We start from the raw sequence: 17,381 nt of genomic DNA on the forward strand, positions 1-17,381 counted from the left end.
TGCCTAGGAATACTTTTAACATAATATGTGCATTATTTGGACATTCAAAACTACAAAACAGTGCTGAGAGAAATTTATAAAGGCTTGAGAGAAAGGGAGAGCAAGCGAGCAAGCATGTTCATTCCATGGAACACTGAGAAGATGTCATATCTACCCAAGTTGATTGTTTCAATGAAATGCCAAACAAAGTCCAACAGCCTTTTTTTTAAAAATAGAAACTGACAAGCTGATTCTAAAACTCATATGGAAATGCAAAGAACCTAGAAAATCCAAAATCATTTTCAAAAGATAGAACAAAAGTTGAAGGCTTATACTAACTGATGTCAAAGACTTGTTCTAAAACCAGAGCAATCAAGAGTGATATCAGTATATTAGATTAGTGGAACAGAATAGAGAGTTTAGAAATAGACCCACACATTTATTCGCAGGGGAAGAAAACGACTCTCTAGTGTCACCTCACACCATATACAAAACCTAACTCGAAATAGCATATCTAAACATAAACGCAAAAACTATTAAAAAAAAAAAAACTTCTGGAAGAAAACATAGGAGAAAATCTTCATAATTGGGGGACAGGCAAAGGTGTTTTAGACAGGACATAAAAAGCAAAATGAACTCCCCACTCTTGCCTTCATAGAGGCTTTGAAGAGGTTTAGATTTATTATAGCAACAAAGAAGCTGTTATTTTTTTCACATCTGTGTCATCATCTGAGCAAATCTCGACCCTACCACAACTTACTAGAGAAGATTTCCAAATGGACTCTACTATTGCCTCTACAGTGGGAAAGTACTCTTTAACGATACACCGTTTGTACCCCTTAGGGTGTCCCATTTGAAGCTCTTTATTGAGATACTCACTCCTGTCTCCGTAGAAACAAGAGGGAAACTGAGAGATACTATTTCTGATAATGGAAACTCAGTGTCCTCAGCCACGACCTGTTGGCCGAGGACCGTCTGGTCCCATATTCAGCCCATATGTATGTCCGTATCTGTAGCCAAATATCAGCCTCATTCCCAGCCCATCGTCCCACTCCCACCTATCCCATGATACTATATGTTCCTTGCAAACCACTGAAAAAATCGAGCTTTAGTATCGTCTTACATGCTGTTTTCTTTACCTTCAAATTCCTTCCTTCGCCACTTTCCCACCTGACTTATCATTTCTGCTTCAACTGCTTCCACCCCATCTCCATCCTCAAAGTAGTTATCTTCCTGTTACAGACTCTTGGAGCTCTCTGTACCTACCCCTCCTGGCCCTTATCAGATGCACTGTTGTTATCTATTTAACGTCTCTCTCTACCACTGGCCTGTTTAACTCCACAGAACAGAAACAACCTTAAGTCATCCTTGTCTCTTCCCCCAATTCTCTCCACCATCTCCAAACCCCAACACACACACACACACACAATGTCTGATGCAGAGTAAGAGCTCTATCAGTGTCTAATAAATGAATGAAATAAGCTCTGCCTTCACCAGAGAGAACCCCAGCAAGTCTTAAAAAATAAATTAAAAGCATTAATAACAGTCACTAGTTTTAACATGGTAATTCAATTGAAAGAAACGGGAAAAGAACTTCATCTTCGTCAGAAAGGTCTAATCTTCAGACATCAGGTAAGAAAATCAACCATTCCAGCTAGAAAATGAAGAATATTCAGCACAACCGGCTTCCCTCTAAAGGACGCTCACTCAGGAGCAAAGCAGTCTTGTCACAGAGGAACTGTTCAGCCAGTACTTAGAGCTCAAGTCTCTGACTCCTGGGCCAGTGAAGCCATACAGCAATAATAGTAACGACAGTTACTATTTGGGGGCACTTAATCCACCAGGCTCTGGATTCACTATTATACATATGTTATCTCATTTTATCTTTTTTTTTTTGTCTAAATGTTTTTATTGGAAACAAATAGTTGCACCAAGCAAGAGCTTACTTTCCCCACTCCAAATTAAAACAGAGCACAATAGGGGCAAACATCATTTGGCAGGACGGTTCCAATATGTGGACATCCTTCTTTCTACTCACTGTGGTTGGGGTAACTTTATTCGTAAGCAGTCACTCTTAGACACAATATTAACCCCAAAGTGTTAATGTCACTCAAAAGGAAGTGGCCTTAATTTCATGTGTGGGGCAGTAATGTTCTATAAATGCCAAAAGGTGGGAGAAGCACAAACACAACCCACTCTTTAAAAAAACGAAATAATTCAAAGTAGAATTTTTCCATCCCCCCTTTCTCCTGTAATAAAAAGTAGCGCTGGGCTCTGACACCCAGATTTGGTTTTTATCCTGGTCATTTACAAAGTGTTCCCCCATATGACTTGCATCATTAGGGTTATGAATGATAGTTCATTCACTCTGAAGAAAGTATCTACTCCTTTCTCCTCTTCTCGCCTCTATGCTCATGTTCCTTGGGGCGGCTGCTATCTGAGGGTCTCTTAGAGCCACCGTGCTGTTTGGCTTCTTCCAAAAATTTGTCCAAACCAAAAGGATCCTCCTCAAACTGGATGGTCCTTCTCGGCCTCTGTCTACGGTCTGAACAAGAAAACTCCTTATTGGGAACAAATCTGTGAGTCTTTATTCTGGCTTCTAGGTCATCGCTAACCATGTCCTTGTCCAGATTTTGACTGGGCCTGTAAATATTCTGGGCCATATCTTTACCACCTCTCCAGGCTTGATCATAAACATTGTAAATTTCATCTTCCCCATCTGCAAAACCACTCTCCGTACCCTTGGATTGGTTGAAGAGCCTTTGGTCATCCTGAACTTCATTGGAAGTCCAAGGATTGGGCACACCAAGAACAATGACTTCACTGATATCTCGATTTTCATCTGCAGTTTCAACCTATTATCTGGAGCTGCCCTGGAGAGATTCCGGTCGTGCTCTCTTTTCGCCTGTCACGCCGGATTTCATCCCTCTCACATGCCTCCCCATTCTCTTTTTCCACATGGGTTTTGATCCCAGCTCTTCTCTCCCCCTGGCTTTCTGGGCCATTTCTCTAAGTTTCTCTTCATGTTTCTCCTTTTTTGAGCCATCTATCTCTCTACTTGAGCTCGCATTTCCACAGCTTCACGAGCCTTCCAATCAGCAATATAGAGGGCTTCGGCCAGTTTTGCAAAATTTTCATTGATGTGAACTGTCTGCAGTCCTCTTCCATCAGCCGCCAGACGTTTATCTAATGGAACTGTATAACCCTTTGCATTTTTCCAGTTTGAAATACAGGGAGGAATCTTCCACTCTTGTTGTTCCTTCACGGTCATCTTTTGGCTAGGAGAGTGCATGACAGGTGCAGGAGGAGAAGGTGGTCCCCGGGGAATCTTCTTATTAATCTTGAACCTTGGCGGCTCCATCGGATCTTTCTGCATTTCCACCATTTGAAAAACTCTCTGTTTAGCCCCTGAGTTGAAAGCCACTCCTTGTTGAGACGGTGTGTATTGGATATACTGAGGAGCGGCCAGTTTATCAGCTGCTGCTCGGACTGGCATGGCTGCAGCAACCTTCTGTGATAAAGGATTTTTCTAAGGTTACCCTTGTCTTTTTTCTCTTTAATGCCTTCTTCATCAGGTCTTTGCAGGTCTGGGTCATCTGCATTCATGACTTCTTTGGGAACCACGTCAGTGTACTTGCTATAAATGACCTTGTCTTTTGACTGTCCCTGTCGAGCAGTTGCATCATACTTAATTTTTCCTTCAGCGTGCACCTGAGTGGCCAGTGCATTTGACATTTTTTTTCTCTTGTCCCATATTCAGGGGATACTGGGCCACATGGATCGCTGGAAAAGCACCTCCACCTCCAAAGTCCCCTAATAACCGAGGTATCCAGCCTTTCCGGTACCTGCATGGGGGAGGTTCTCTTTGGGACGAGACCAGTGAGGTTTGTCGTGATCTCTGGGATCTTGCCTTTTCTTCAGCCTCAAGCTGGTCCTGGGATAGCTGAGTAGGCGCAGGTAAAAAGCTGGTGAGCACCATCTTATTCCGCCTCCTCTTCTCATTTTATCTTTATCCCAGCCCTGTGGAGGAGGTATTATAATTTCTGTTTTACAGATAAAGAATGCTCTAACTATCCAAGATTTAGCCTCGGCCTGAGTTCAAAGCTTGTGGTCTTAATCTCTGCATCCCGTTGCTCTCCACTGGCCTCCAAGCTCCCTCCTGGTGGAAGCCATGATTATGTTCGATCTTGTGTTTCCAGCACCGAGAACAGTGCCTGGCATATATTTGCTAAATGCTACGGTGAAATACAAACCTCTTGGGAAAGAGAAAGATATCTTCCCTCCCAGCCCCTGGATATTTTATTACACCCTCTTACCAATGATTAAATGTCTGCTTCTACCCGCCCGGGGCTCAAGGGCCCACTGAACACCCTGGCCGAGGGGATGTGCATTGAAGGGCCATCTTCCAGGTCTGCCATGAGGGAATTCCAACACTTCTGCACGGCCTTTATAACAGTGGAGAAAAGTATCCCAGCTGAGCCTTACAGACTTCTATCCAGGGGCAAACTCAAGCCCCCAAAACAACTGAAAGTCGGGGAGAAGTTAAAGAAACCCCTTCTCTCTCTGCTTGGGCTTAGATTGTCTCTGGCTCAGGGACCCAACTTTTTTTCCACTTGAAGTCTCTGGGTCTTAGGGACGCCTTCTAACGCATATGGACTTATTTATTTTTGTTGCCCAATGATATTACACATACGTTGTGAAAAAAATATATTGTTCTTGGGACTTCCCTGGTGGCGCAGTGGTTAAGAATTCACCTGCCAGTGCAGAGGCACGGGTTCGATCCCTGGTCTGGGAAGATCCCACATGCTGCGGAGCAACTAAGTTCGTGCACCACAACTACTGGGCCTGCGCGCCTAAAGCCGGTGCTCCACAACAAGAGAAGCCACCGCAATGAGAAGCCTGTGCACCGCTCTCTGCAACTAGCGAAAGCCCACGTGCAGCAACAAAGACCCAACACAGCCAAAATTTTAAAAAAAAATTTTTTTTTAATATATTGTTCTTAAGTGCAGAAATACTTTGCTTTTTTTTTTTTTGCTTTTCTTTTCCTTTCTGCTTCTCTCTGCTTAGTCCTCAGACAGATTCTGGTAACAGGGGAGTAAATAATTACCGACTTCAACCAGAAATTTTTGGATGTCTGTCAGGACCTTTTGGCACTAAACTGAAACACTAACCTTTGCTAATGAAGCTGCCGACGTTTCTACATTGTCTATGAGACTCTGAGGATAGGAAGACTTTACATAAGACGTAGAATAAGCAGCAGGGTGATTTATATGGCATTTGGTCTACAGAAAAGGAGAAAAAGGTACAATTTTTGATTCACAAGAGGCAGAGAGTAGAAAGCAAGTTTCTTTCTCACCCTGTCAGTTCCTAATCCAGAGTCGCCGATTCTAGGCAACAACAGAAAAATGCTTACTCCTGAGTCCAATAGTTTGTTGACAGTGCAATTCAAAACAAGGAGCTTGCCCCCAGTAACCATTTTCTGCAAAAATACAGTTCTTTTCTCTCCTATCTGGAAATACAAGTAAAAGCAGCAATAGGCCTGAGCTGTAGCTAGCCCTCTTTGATAAAAAATACAACATGTAGTTGAATATTCCAGCACTTAGCACAATGTCTGGTATAAAACTGGTGCTCAATATTTGTGGGGTTCAAGGAAGAAATTTTTGTGTCTCACTCAGTGACCTTGCAGAACTCTTTAATTCTAATTTTACACTCAACAGCATATGGAATCATTAAATCAGATGACGTTACATCAGAGGCTTCTTGGCTACAGAGGAGAAACTTGGAGCTTGAGATGCATTTCACAGAATCGTTTTGTTAGTTGACAGAGAACCTTTTATGGAAGAACAGTGCTGCCTGTCTCTACAACATTTTCCTTACTCTGTCATCACTGCTCCCGCCATGTTGTTGACATGGAAGGGGAACCGAGTGAAATATTTCAGTTGGCTGGAAGTTAACCCCTCAAGTCACGGGGTGTTCTAGAGAACTTGTGTTTCAAAGAGAGTGCAGGCAGGGATTCCCTGGCAGTCCAAAGGTTAGGACTCTGTGCTTCCACTGCTGGGGGCCTGGGCTCAATCTCTACTCCGGGAACTAAGAGCCCACAAGCCGCGTGGGGCGGTGAAAGATAATTAATAAATAAATAAATAAATATATATATATATATATAAAAGAGAGTGCAAGCAGAAGAACTCAGGTCTGCACTCAGAGTGTGAGCTCCCTGTGAGCAGGGACCCTTAATGCTTCAGTGCCTAGGATGGTTCCTGGAAAAAAATGGCACTCAGTAAATATTTAGTAAACGAACACCCCCAAATCTTGAGTTATGGATGTTTTCTCAAGTCACGTGGGGAGGGTGCCCAGGGAGCTTGAGGAATGGGGGCAAGAAATTATCCATTCTTTCTTTGTTCTTTTTAGCCACTGTCAAATCAGATTAACTAGCCTTCCCATTATCTGGGTAACAGAGGCCTAAGTGAATATATCTCAATGAGATACCCTGAGAACACGGGGGCAGGGCCAGGTCCTGACACCAGACAGGGCCAAACCTGGAAACAGAACTTCACTGCCAGGCTGGCTGTCTCTTCTTGCTTTGACTGAGTGGCTAAAAACGAACGTGGGCTGCTGAGAGGCTCACCTACAGGGCCTGGCCCTCAGCCCATGTCTGCCCCATACTGCACAGGCCATCAAATTCCACAGGCCCTTAGAGATGTTTATTTTTGCACTCTGTAGACTCTGCTCGCTGCTGGAGCCACGGCAGGTCACACAAAGGACAAGGTGTTGCCAAGCTGAGAATGTGGGGTGCTCCTCAGTGCAAGACCCAGGACCAGGGCTTCCCCGGTGGCGCAGTGGTTGAGGGTCCACCTGCCGATGCAGGGGGCGCGGGTTCGTGCCCCGGTCCGGGAGGATCCCGCATGCTGCGGAGCGGCTGGGCCCGTGAGCCATGGCCTCTGAGCCTGCGCGTCCGGAGCCTGTGCTCCACAACGGGAGAGGCCACAACAGTGAGAGGCCCGCGTACAGCAAAAAAAAAAAAAAAAAAAAAAGACCCAGGACCTTAATTTCTCCCCAGAAATGAAAGTTAGGAGTGCTTTTTACAAAAGTTCCTTTAACAGGTAGGTGGTTGTCTTTGTCTCTGTCTTTATTGAAATAGTTAGGAATGAACCAGTTCATCCCACTTCCTTCTAGATTTGGACCCACAGAAAAGTCTGATGAACAAAGGCCTTGGAAGTAGTTTCCAATCCTTTTGCATGTGAGGTCCCTCTATACATCGTAGAGTATTTCCTTAGCCAAGCAAGGCAATAGTCATGTTTTTAGAATAAGTTATCTGTTGATCGATAAAATATGTAAACGCAACAGTTAAAATGAATTTCATGGCATTTTCAAATACATTTTGTTTTATTTGATGAATCACTCAGACATTTACAACCAGCTGAAAAATTGTGGTAACTGTGTAAGATATTTTTCTGTCCACTGACAGGATGCCGTCACGTACGTGTGGATTTGCCCACCTTGTACTAATTCTGTCATCTCCTCCCAGGTCTGACACCCCCAGATTAGAAGCCCCTCTCTGTTTATTAAGGGTAAGCCTAGTGCCTTGAAGAACATCAATTCCTTCTGGTTTATGAGGCATATTATTTGTTCAAGGTCCCAGAAGGAACTGGGAAACTGGGTAGACTTCAACAAAGATATTATTTATAAAGGTGTGAACAAGTGTTCATAAAATCTAACAAAGGTCAGTAGAGTCCTCTGGGGCCAGTATCACTAGCACTTCTAGACCTGACAGGCAAAGGGAGAGAGCAGTTACTGGAACCTTCTGCAGAGTCACTGGGTAAAGGAAAGCAGCCAGTCCATAAGGATCTGACAGTAAAAGAACCAAGAAAAAAATACACCAGCCTCACACTCTTCCTGCCTTCTAAGTCCCATCAGTGGCTGAACCAAACAGGAACCAAGTTGATGTAGCCTATAAGTGTCAGCCTTCCAGGGCAGAGAAGTGGGTGGAAATGGGATGAACAGTGAACTTGGAGGTGCAAATGGAAACTGTCCTGCACACCAGGGTAACCTGTAAGCTTGCCCTGTAGTGCACTAGGGCTATGGTTAAAAACGAGATCAAGGGGCTTCCCTGGTGGCGCAGTGGTTGAGAGTCCGCCTGCCGATGCAGGGAACACGGGTTCGTGCCCCGGTCCGGGAAGATCCCACATGCCGCGGAGCAGCTGGGCCTGTGAGCCATGGCCGCTGAGCCTGCGCGTCCGGAGCCTGTGCTCCGCAACGGGAGAGACCACAACAGTGAGAGGCCCGCGTACCGCAAAAAAAAAAACGAGATCAACTCCTGAGCCAATCAGTGCTGGGCCTTGCCTTTAAATTAGATCAAGCCACTCAAGGTTACCGACTCAAATCTTCTGGTGTATTTCAAACACAAAACTCAATTTGTGGAACCAACCTCCTCTTTTGCTGCTCATACTAAAATGCTCCCTTAGTTTCAGCCAGCGATCACCTTTAAAAGGACAGCTCCAAAATCTGCATCTCTGCTGCCGATCTTCCTCCGGAGTTGAAAACTCCGATTTCCAACAGCCTGTAAGTTACCTCAAAGTCACATGCCTACAAAGCACTGGCTGGTCTATCCTGGAAACACATTTTATTTTCATGCTTTCACCATTTTCCAACTAGGTATGCTAGAACACTCTGAGTCTTTTGACTCTCCTCCCCAACCCTCAGAATAAGTGAGTCCAACTCGTACCACTTCCTCTGGTATCCCTCTCACACCTGCCCTCCCTTTTTAGTTTCCCACGACCTTGTACCTGAACGAAGGCAGAGCCTGTCCCAGCTGGCCTCGCTAATCCTGACTCCACCACTTAGTGGCTCTGTTTAGACTTTCCTGCGCTTACTAATTATGACTCTTATATAGTGTCTCAGGGACTCAGTTTCCTCATCTGTAGGGTAGAGCCATGCACAGTACCTACAACTAGGGACAAAGACCTCCTTTCCATTGATTCCACGGGGCAGAAACTCCAGTGGAGCTATTAGCACCCCTGGTGTTTCCCTACTCACCTACTTTTCTCTGCAGGAGGAGAAGTTGGTTATCTGATTCATAGGTTGGGGAGAAACAGATGCACATGCTCAGCTTTTTGTTTTTCTTTTTTTTTTTCCGCTTGGGATCTGCCTGTGAGTAGAGAGGGCTCATCCTTCTCAGCTCTTCCACCCTGTACATGAAACAGGGGCACGTGCCCTTCAAAGGAGGCCTGTGGTTGTTTGAGGGCTTCCAAGGACGGTGACTGGGTAAGTCCATCTTTTATGTACCCAGAGTGCTGCAGTCCTTCCTGGCTGGTAGTCCTAAGCCTCATTCCCCTCTTATCAGCATTATCAGCACATAAGGCAGCATTTTAGTCTTTGATTCCTGTTTCTACCTCTAAATTGGTATTGAACTTGTGAGAAGACAGGTGGTTTTTATTGATCCAATTTTTTTTTTTTTTTTTTTTCGGTACGCGGGCCTCTCAGTGTTGTGGCCCCTCCCGTTGCGAAGCACAGGCTCCGGACGCGCAGGCTCAGCGGCCATGGCTCACGGGCCCAGCCGCTCCGCGGCATGTGGGATCTTCCCGGATCGGGGCACGAACCCGTGTTCCCTGCATCGGCAGGCGGACTCTCAACCACTGCGCCACCAGGGAAGCCCTTTATTGATCCTTTTGATCCCAATTCCTACCTCATGGAGTTGTTAAGAAAATGAAATGAGGTAATCCATATTATATCACAAAGCGTAGGATCTGCCCGAAGTACGCATTCAAATAAATGGTAGCTCTTCTTACTGTCGTGACTATTGTTATAGATTGCTTCCATGAGTCTTAGGAATGGGATAGGAATTCTAAATTTCAATATCCTATGATTATCATAATACTTTATATCAAGATAGTGTGGAGAATAACAGCTATAAAGCGATTATATAACTTTAATTTGTAAAATAATAGTTATAAAGCAGAACCTTCTAAACAGCAGAAGAAAATCTATCACCATTTCCTCTCCAAAGACTTCACATGGAGGCATTCACATGTGTTCTGAGGCTGGGTGTGAAAGCTGTTCTGAAAGCACATTTCTCTGAGGAGGCTTCCAAGAGGCCCTTAGGCCACGATGCAGCTGTAAACAGTAACATAACATGGCTCAGAAAAAACAAGTTTTAAGAAGAAAAAAGAAACCCACATTCCTCTGACAGGATACTCCTCTCTGAAAGAGTTCCAGAGGTTTCCCCTGCCCTCAGTTATACTACTGCTCTTTGAGGCCTTTAAGATTGCTACAAATATGAATGCTGCATTACATTTTGAAGCACATAAACCAGTGCACTTGGTCTGGGGTCAGACATGCCTGCCTTTGAAACCCAGTGCTCACAACTAATAGCTGTATGAACCTGACGTGCGACTTAGCTTCCTGAGTCTGTCTCCTGCTCTGTACATTGAAGTTAATAGTTCCTCTTTATTAGGGCTTTAACGAGGATTAAAGGGCAAATATGTGTAAAAGCTCTGACACCTATGAAAATATTCACATAATAACATACATTAACTCCCTTCCCTGTTATACCAGCTGATACATTTTTCATCTTCTTTTGTATCTTTCAATAATTTTCCAAATTAAAAAGTGAAGCAAGGGCTTCCCTGGTGGCGCAGTGGTTGAGAGTCCGCCTGCCGATGCAGGGGACATGGGTTTGTGCCCCGGTCCGGGAGGATCCCACATGCCGTGGAGCGGCTGGGCCCGTGAGCCGTGGCCGCTGAGCCTGCGCGTCCGGAGCCTGTGCTCCGCAACGGGAGAGGCCACAACATTGAGAGGCCTGCGTACCGCAAAAAGAAAATGAAAAAAAAAACGTGAAGCAAAAAAAAAAAAAAAAAAGCAAAGCAATTATACAAGCTATATAGTAGCATACAGTAGGCACTCCAAAAATACTTATCTAAGTTAAACATATACCAGTTACTAGTTCAAACAGTGACGTGGTTAGCAAATTATTAGTAAATAAGTATCTTTATCATACCTGAAAGCACCCATATTTCTTGTCTTAGAGTATCCAAAGGAAAAAAGGGAGAGACCCAGAGACTTTATCTTTCTATGTCAAGTTTCCCTTATGATATTGGGACAAGACAAAAGAACTAAATAATTGAATGAGGGAGAGTGGCAGAGAGAAAATGATGGGGAAAACAATAAATCCAAGAAATACTATGCTCTTTGAACATTTAAACTAATTTTTACTTCTTTGCAGTATTTAGTTGGTTCTTTCTTTTGAATTGCACACTGAAATTCTTTGCAGGCAAATATCTGTATATCGAATATCTGTGTCCATGTTCTCTTCCCTTTTTAGTGACTTTTCCTAAGTAGTACATGTCCCAACCATGGATCATTATAAAGCCTTTACAAATGATGGTTAGGAGGACTGTAGCAGCACCCAAAAAATGCCTGTGTTGGGCTAACTCATAGAACACAAAATGTACAAGCTATGAGTACAACTACAGAAAATACATGGGCACAAGGACAAAATGAGAAGGGAATGCAGAGAGAAAGAAAACAGTTGTGTGAGGAAAGTAAGATTATAAATGGTCTCTTCCTGTATTTTCTGAACTTCTTGGAATAATCTCATACCCTTCTTATAAAAAGTAATAAAAACACTTTTACATAGTTGTATCTAAGTGTATTCTTACTGCTTTCTTTCCCATTCAACATCGATTCATATATGCTTTTTTGCATATTTGACAGAGTTGATATTTGACATTTTATATCTTTACCATGGTTGAGTTTGCCCTCTTCTTTTAAACTTGTCAAAATTTTATCCTCTTGGAATACTTAGGAGGGCTTTACTTTGGGACCACTCTCTTATACTTGGATCAAAGGTCACCCCTCACTTCTTTTCTTCCTAACAGGCTGAAAACAAGAATCTATCTGTGGAAAGAGAAAATTTACAATCATTTTTTAAGGCTGTCTAAGGAAACAATCCAATTAGCAGAGTTTAGTTCTGTTTTTTTTTTTCCCAAAAAAAGTGAATGTGTGTGTTGTGTATGTGTAAAATAAAGAAATTTATTCCAGCATGCTCTTTCACTATAATTTTCAAAATTGTTTTTCTCTTAAAAAGTGATGAAATATTTGATGAGTAACTAATAGGAAGTGAAAAAGTCCACTTTAGGGCAACTGTACTAGACAGAATGAGAATGTGATGTTCTTTCTCGTGGCATTTTAGGCTCACGCAAAGATATCATTCCCTTTCCTTTGATAAACTTCTTGAGAGAATGCTGATAATGACAAAACTGTCTTTGCTGGGGGCTAGTGGAAGAATGAGTTCCTTAATATTTTCAGGGTAAAAATAAATAAATGCTTGATTTATATTGAAATAATGTTAGGATCTTAGAATGAGAATAGAAAATAAACATTTTGATTTCTACAAAATAATTAATTGCCTATAAGATTGAAAAGTACAGTTTCATCTGTAATTAACCGTTCAAGTCTTAAATCCATACTCCTCACTTAAAAGAGAATGTCAAATAATACAAATTTATTTGATTTCTTGTTTCTCAAGAATGCAATCAATTAAGAACACAGCAAAAAAGGCTGATGAATGGCTGAAGTCTACATTCCAAAGGCCAGTGTATTTTTACTGTGTATTCTATGCTAACAAGGTTGTTTCAATGGGTTTCAAGCCCTCCAATGATAAGCTATAATCACAGTGCAGTGCAAAAAGGTATCACAGACAAATCTGTAACCAAGTGTGAGGAGATCATTGTTAAGAGTCTAATGGCAATAGAATCGACCAAGAAAAAAAAGAAAAGAGAAAAAGAAAAGACCCAGAAAATTCAATGGCTTGGAGTCATTTTGTATACAAGGAAATACATCAACATGTCTTAATTCAGAGCTTCCCAACTGCTGAACAGTGCTACAGGTGTGATATGGGTCTGTATTAGTCAGCTTGGGCTGCATAACAAAATACCACTGACTGAGTGGCTTAAACAACAGACATTTATTTCTCATAGTTCTGGTGGCTAGAAGCCCATGATCAAGGTTCTGACAAATTTGGTTTCTGGTGAGAGCTTTCTTCCTGGCTTGTAAACACGGCCTTTCCTTGCCACGTGTGTGTATTGGGGGGGGGGGTGTTGGCCAGAAATAGAGAGAGGTGGGGGGAGCTCTTTGGTATCTCTTCTCATAAGGACACTAATCCTATCAGAAAGGGCCCCACATTTATGACTTCATTTAACCTTAATCATTTCCTTAGAAGCCCCATCTTCAAATGGGTAACAGCCACACTGGTGGTCAGGGCTTCCATATATGAATTTGAGGGGGGACACAAGCATTCAGCCCATAACAGGATCCCTCAGCTGGGCAGAACCTTGAGTTGGCCAGAGCCCAGGCCAGGAACAGTCTCATGGTTTACCCCAATTTGGCTGAGAAAGATCATGATTTTTGAGGTCTGGCTCCATGAGAGAGGTTGGGAAGCACTGCTTTTAATGGACCCTGAATGCATCACTGCACTGACAACCACTATGATAATAAATCTCAGTGACCCCTTAGAATGAAGAAAAATTACAATAATAATTAATGCTTAAATAACATTCACTATGTGCCACACCTGCTCTCAGTGTTTCTTTACACATATTAACTCATTTAACACAGCAACCCTCTGATACATGAAGTATTATAACACCAGGCTCGAGAGAAAGTCCTTTGTCATCAGACTGCCTGAGTCCACATCTCAGCTTCTGCACTTTTAGCTCTGTAACCTTGGTCAGGTTACTAACGCTCTCTCAACCTGTTTCCTCTTCTATAAAATGGGGATGAATATACAAGTGTACAATTCCAAAAAGTTCTGAAATTTTTTTCCAAAATTTTTCCATAGGTTGGCAACGTACTCATTTTGTGGCTAGACCCAAACACTCATAGTTTTAATATATCTTTCCGAGTGGGATATTCTTATGTTTCAGTGCAAAATCATTTCTGGTTGGTTGATCACAGGGTGCTCTCCCCAGCCCTGTTGGGGGGTTACATATATATATTCTATATACCACAACAAAACACTTTGTCCTAAGGATTTCTGAAAAGGTTTCAACTCACAGCTGTGAGAATTTAGTTAACTAACATACTTAGAACAGTGCCTGGCACATGTGGTAAGTGATATACTAGTATTAATTATTATTGCTGTTGTTCTTATTATTACTGCCATTCTCTAGATGAAGAAACTGGGGCAGAGAGAGATCAAGCAGTCTGTCCAAGCCACAGCCAGCACGTGGCACAGCTGAAAGTGAACCCAGACAATCTGGCTCCTAAGACTGTGGTCTTAACCACTGCACTATACCCTCTCTACAAATTACATACGTTTCATTTCTGTTCAGTCACGTTCAATGTTCCATGTTTAAGAAATATCACTCAGCCATAAAAAAGAATGAAACAATGCCATTTGCAGCAACATGGATGGACCTAGAGATTTTCATACTAAGTGAAGTAAGTCAGACAGAGAAAGACAAATATATGATATCACATATGTGCAATCTAAAAAAGTGATATAAATAAACTTACTTATAAAACAGAAACAGACCCACAGACTTAGAAAACAAACTTAGGGTTACCAAAGGGGGAAGGTGGGAGGGAGGGATAAATTAGGAGTTTGGGATTAACAAATACACACTACTATATATAAAATAGATAATCAGCAAGGACCTACTTTATAGCACAGGGAAGTATACCCAATATTAAATGGGAAAAGAATCTGAAAAAAGATAGATATATGTATATGTATAACTGAATCACTGTGCTGTACGCCTGAAACTAACAGGACATTGTAAATCAACTATACTCCAATATGAAATAAAATTTTGTAAAAGGCAATGTTTTAATAAAATATTTTTAGAAATGTTGTCCAGCTCAGCTTCAAGGGAATTCAGCTCCATCATTCAGAATGATCCAAGAGCAGACCCTGGGGGAGGGGGCCTGCAGCCATGTCAGTTCTGTAAGATCTGCACCTCCCTGGCCCAGCTCACCGAACGGGAGTCCACACCTGATCCCAAGGAGCCAACCACAGGCTGAACCAAACTCTGAGATTCTACGTCTTCGCAACTGGGAATGGGAAAATGAAGTGACTGAGTCAGGCTGGAGCTGGGAGGTGCTAGGAGGCAAGCTGGGGAGCCATGCTCTGCCACGTTCATACCCACAGGATCTGAGGACCAGCAGAGGAAGGTAGCAGTTCTGTGCAGACCAGTGGTTCTCAACCAGGGACAATGTGGTCCCCCAGGGGACATTCGGCAATGTCTAGACACATATTTTGCTGTCACAGCCAGAATGCCTTTTTAAGCATCTGGTGGACAAAGGTCAAGGATGCTGCTTCACCCTACAGTGCACAGGACAGCTCTGCAAAAAAAAAAAAAAAGAGTATTATCTGGCCCAAAGAGTCAATCATGACAAGGCTGAAAAATGCTGGTATAGACTCAGAGCAAGCAGCCATGTGGCACACAGAGAGGGTGAGATAGAGGAGTTAATTGCTTTAGCTCCAGTGGCTCCCCAGGCCCTGATTGCAGCTGCTCAGAAAACCTAACGTCTCTTCCTGCCCCAAGTTTCCCTGAACTACTTTATGGCCCGTGTTCTTCCTGTCCATGTAACATTCCATAAAAGTTCCCCTCTACCTTGCAACAGTTTAATGAGTTGATGTTACCTGCAACCAAAGATACCAGAGACAGGTTTGGGGGAGAGCAACTCAGGATGGTGGGAACAGTGTTTCAGGCAGAAGGAACAGTATATGTAAAGGCGCAGAGATTGAGAAGGCAGGTGCAGAAACACAGAGGGAAAAATGAAGAACAATGCAGGTGAGAGGAAAAACATGAGTCAGGGCACAGAAGCAGCCATAAGCATGGTGTGTTTCCATGCAGAAAGGAGAGTGGTCTGACTAGATCAGCAGGTGTGTGCCGGGGAAATGAAAGAAATTAATCTCAGTGGAAACAGCTTTGAAAGAGGCATCAGACTATACAACTGTAATACAGGCCTGCATATCAGTGACTGTTCTAGGCCTAATTCATCCTTTGAATGGATAAAAGAAGAAAAGCACGTTTGGGAATGTATACTCCCTTAGCAAGCCATCTCTACTTGGTAAAAACATTGCCCTCTCAGTAAAAAGAAAAAAAAAAAGCAACAAAGAGCATTTTCCCAATATGTGAAATAAACTGAAGCAGAGACAGAAATCTCTAGCATTCACGGCAATCAGCCAAAAGAGTTTTTAATCAGTAAGCTCCTTGGTTCCCCATTCTGTACTCCAGGGAAGATGCAGGGTGGGTGGGCAGCGATCTCACTGCCTGGAAATGAGAAGGGTCCGCGGTTGTATGTAAAAGCCTCATATGGTTTACTTATTTAAAAAAAAAAATTTTTTTAAAGTCCACAAAGACTGAGAAATGGCCTTCCCCTTCACCTCAGTCAAGGAAGGAGATTTAGGATTCATAAAAGCATCACTAAGTCTTTCTGGGGAAGAAAAAACAAACAAGAGAGTCAAACACACATGTCGATTATGCAACGGTGACATGTAATAGAAATAAGTCTAGCAACAAAAAGAGAAAAGGAAATGAATGTTATTAAAACTGAGGCCTCCTCAATGCCTTGTTTCTCTTTTTTCTTCCTTGCTTTCTAACATGGATAATGTGATTCCCTGAGGAAAAGCTGCTTTTGTAGTCAGCAGGTCAAAGGTCTTAGATCCGAAAACAGTGTGTACACAATGTTCCAGAAGAGGTGTGTGTGGCTTCCTGTTACTGAATCGACCCCTGCAGGTCAAAAGACACTCAAAGATGAAATTTGGATCTATGGGATGAAACGTATACCCTTTCACTGCCAACGGGAAGTGCTTCAGACACTGGTGGATGGCCACCAGGAACCTTTTCACAGCTGGCTGGGAAGGAGGCCTGGGCGCTGTGGGATCTGTACAAAGGGTCAGATTCCTCTGAGTGAGCACAGCCATCCTGGGGAAAGGCAACAAGGCTCCTCTAACGGGAAATAACATCTGACTGACCAATTGGGTGTTTAAAGGAAATGCCCAGGATGGTGTGGCAAAAAGACTACACAACATTTTAATTCCATAGGTGAATGTCATCATCACAACAGCAGCCACTTTTTCAGCATTTACCTGTGGGCCAGGGCTTGTGCTCAGGGAGTTACATACATTAATTATAATCATTCAGAAAGGGATCTGGGTATCTGCCCTTCAGCATCGGTGCAGCTCGGCATCATGGTTTTGCACAGCAGAATTGCACTTTCCTTTCTGAATTAATGCTATGTCTATAAAAGTGCTTACAAGGGCTTGGGAACCAAACCTTCACCCCTAAATTGGCAGGCTATGGGACGGGTTCAGTAAGGCTTTGAAAATAAGCTGGCTTTCATTAGTTGGGTCATTGCAATGCCTGTGCCTGGGATAGCAGCAGTAGCAACAAACCAAC

At 43.0% G+C, this 17,381-nt stretch overlaps 1 protein-coding gene and 1 pseudogene across 2 annotated transcripts in view; both read right to left on the reverse strand.

Annotated features, from left to right (window-relative positions):
* SLC16A12 (solute carrier family 16 member 12) overlaps positions 1 to 17,381 on the reverse strand; it is an 88,561-nt gene that overhangs the window by 33,054 nt on the left and 38,126 nt on the right. The gene's annotated exons all lie outside the window — the stretch shown is intronic.
* On the reverse strand, positions 1,858 to 3,973 carry LOC101272037 (SNW domain-containing protein 1-like; annotated as a pseudogene).

This window comes from Orcinus orca, chromosome 14, assembly GCF_937001465.1.
Source record: "Orcinus orca chromosome 14, mOrcOrc1.1, whole genome shotgun sequence".
Classification (NCBI taxonomy): Eukaryota; Metazoa; Chordata; class Mammalia; order Artiodactyla; family Delphinidae; genus Orcinus; species Orcinus orca.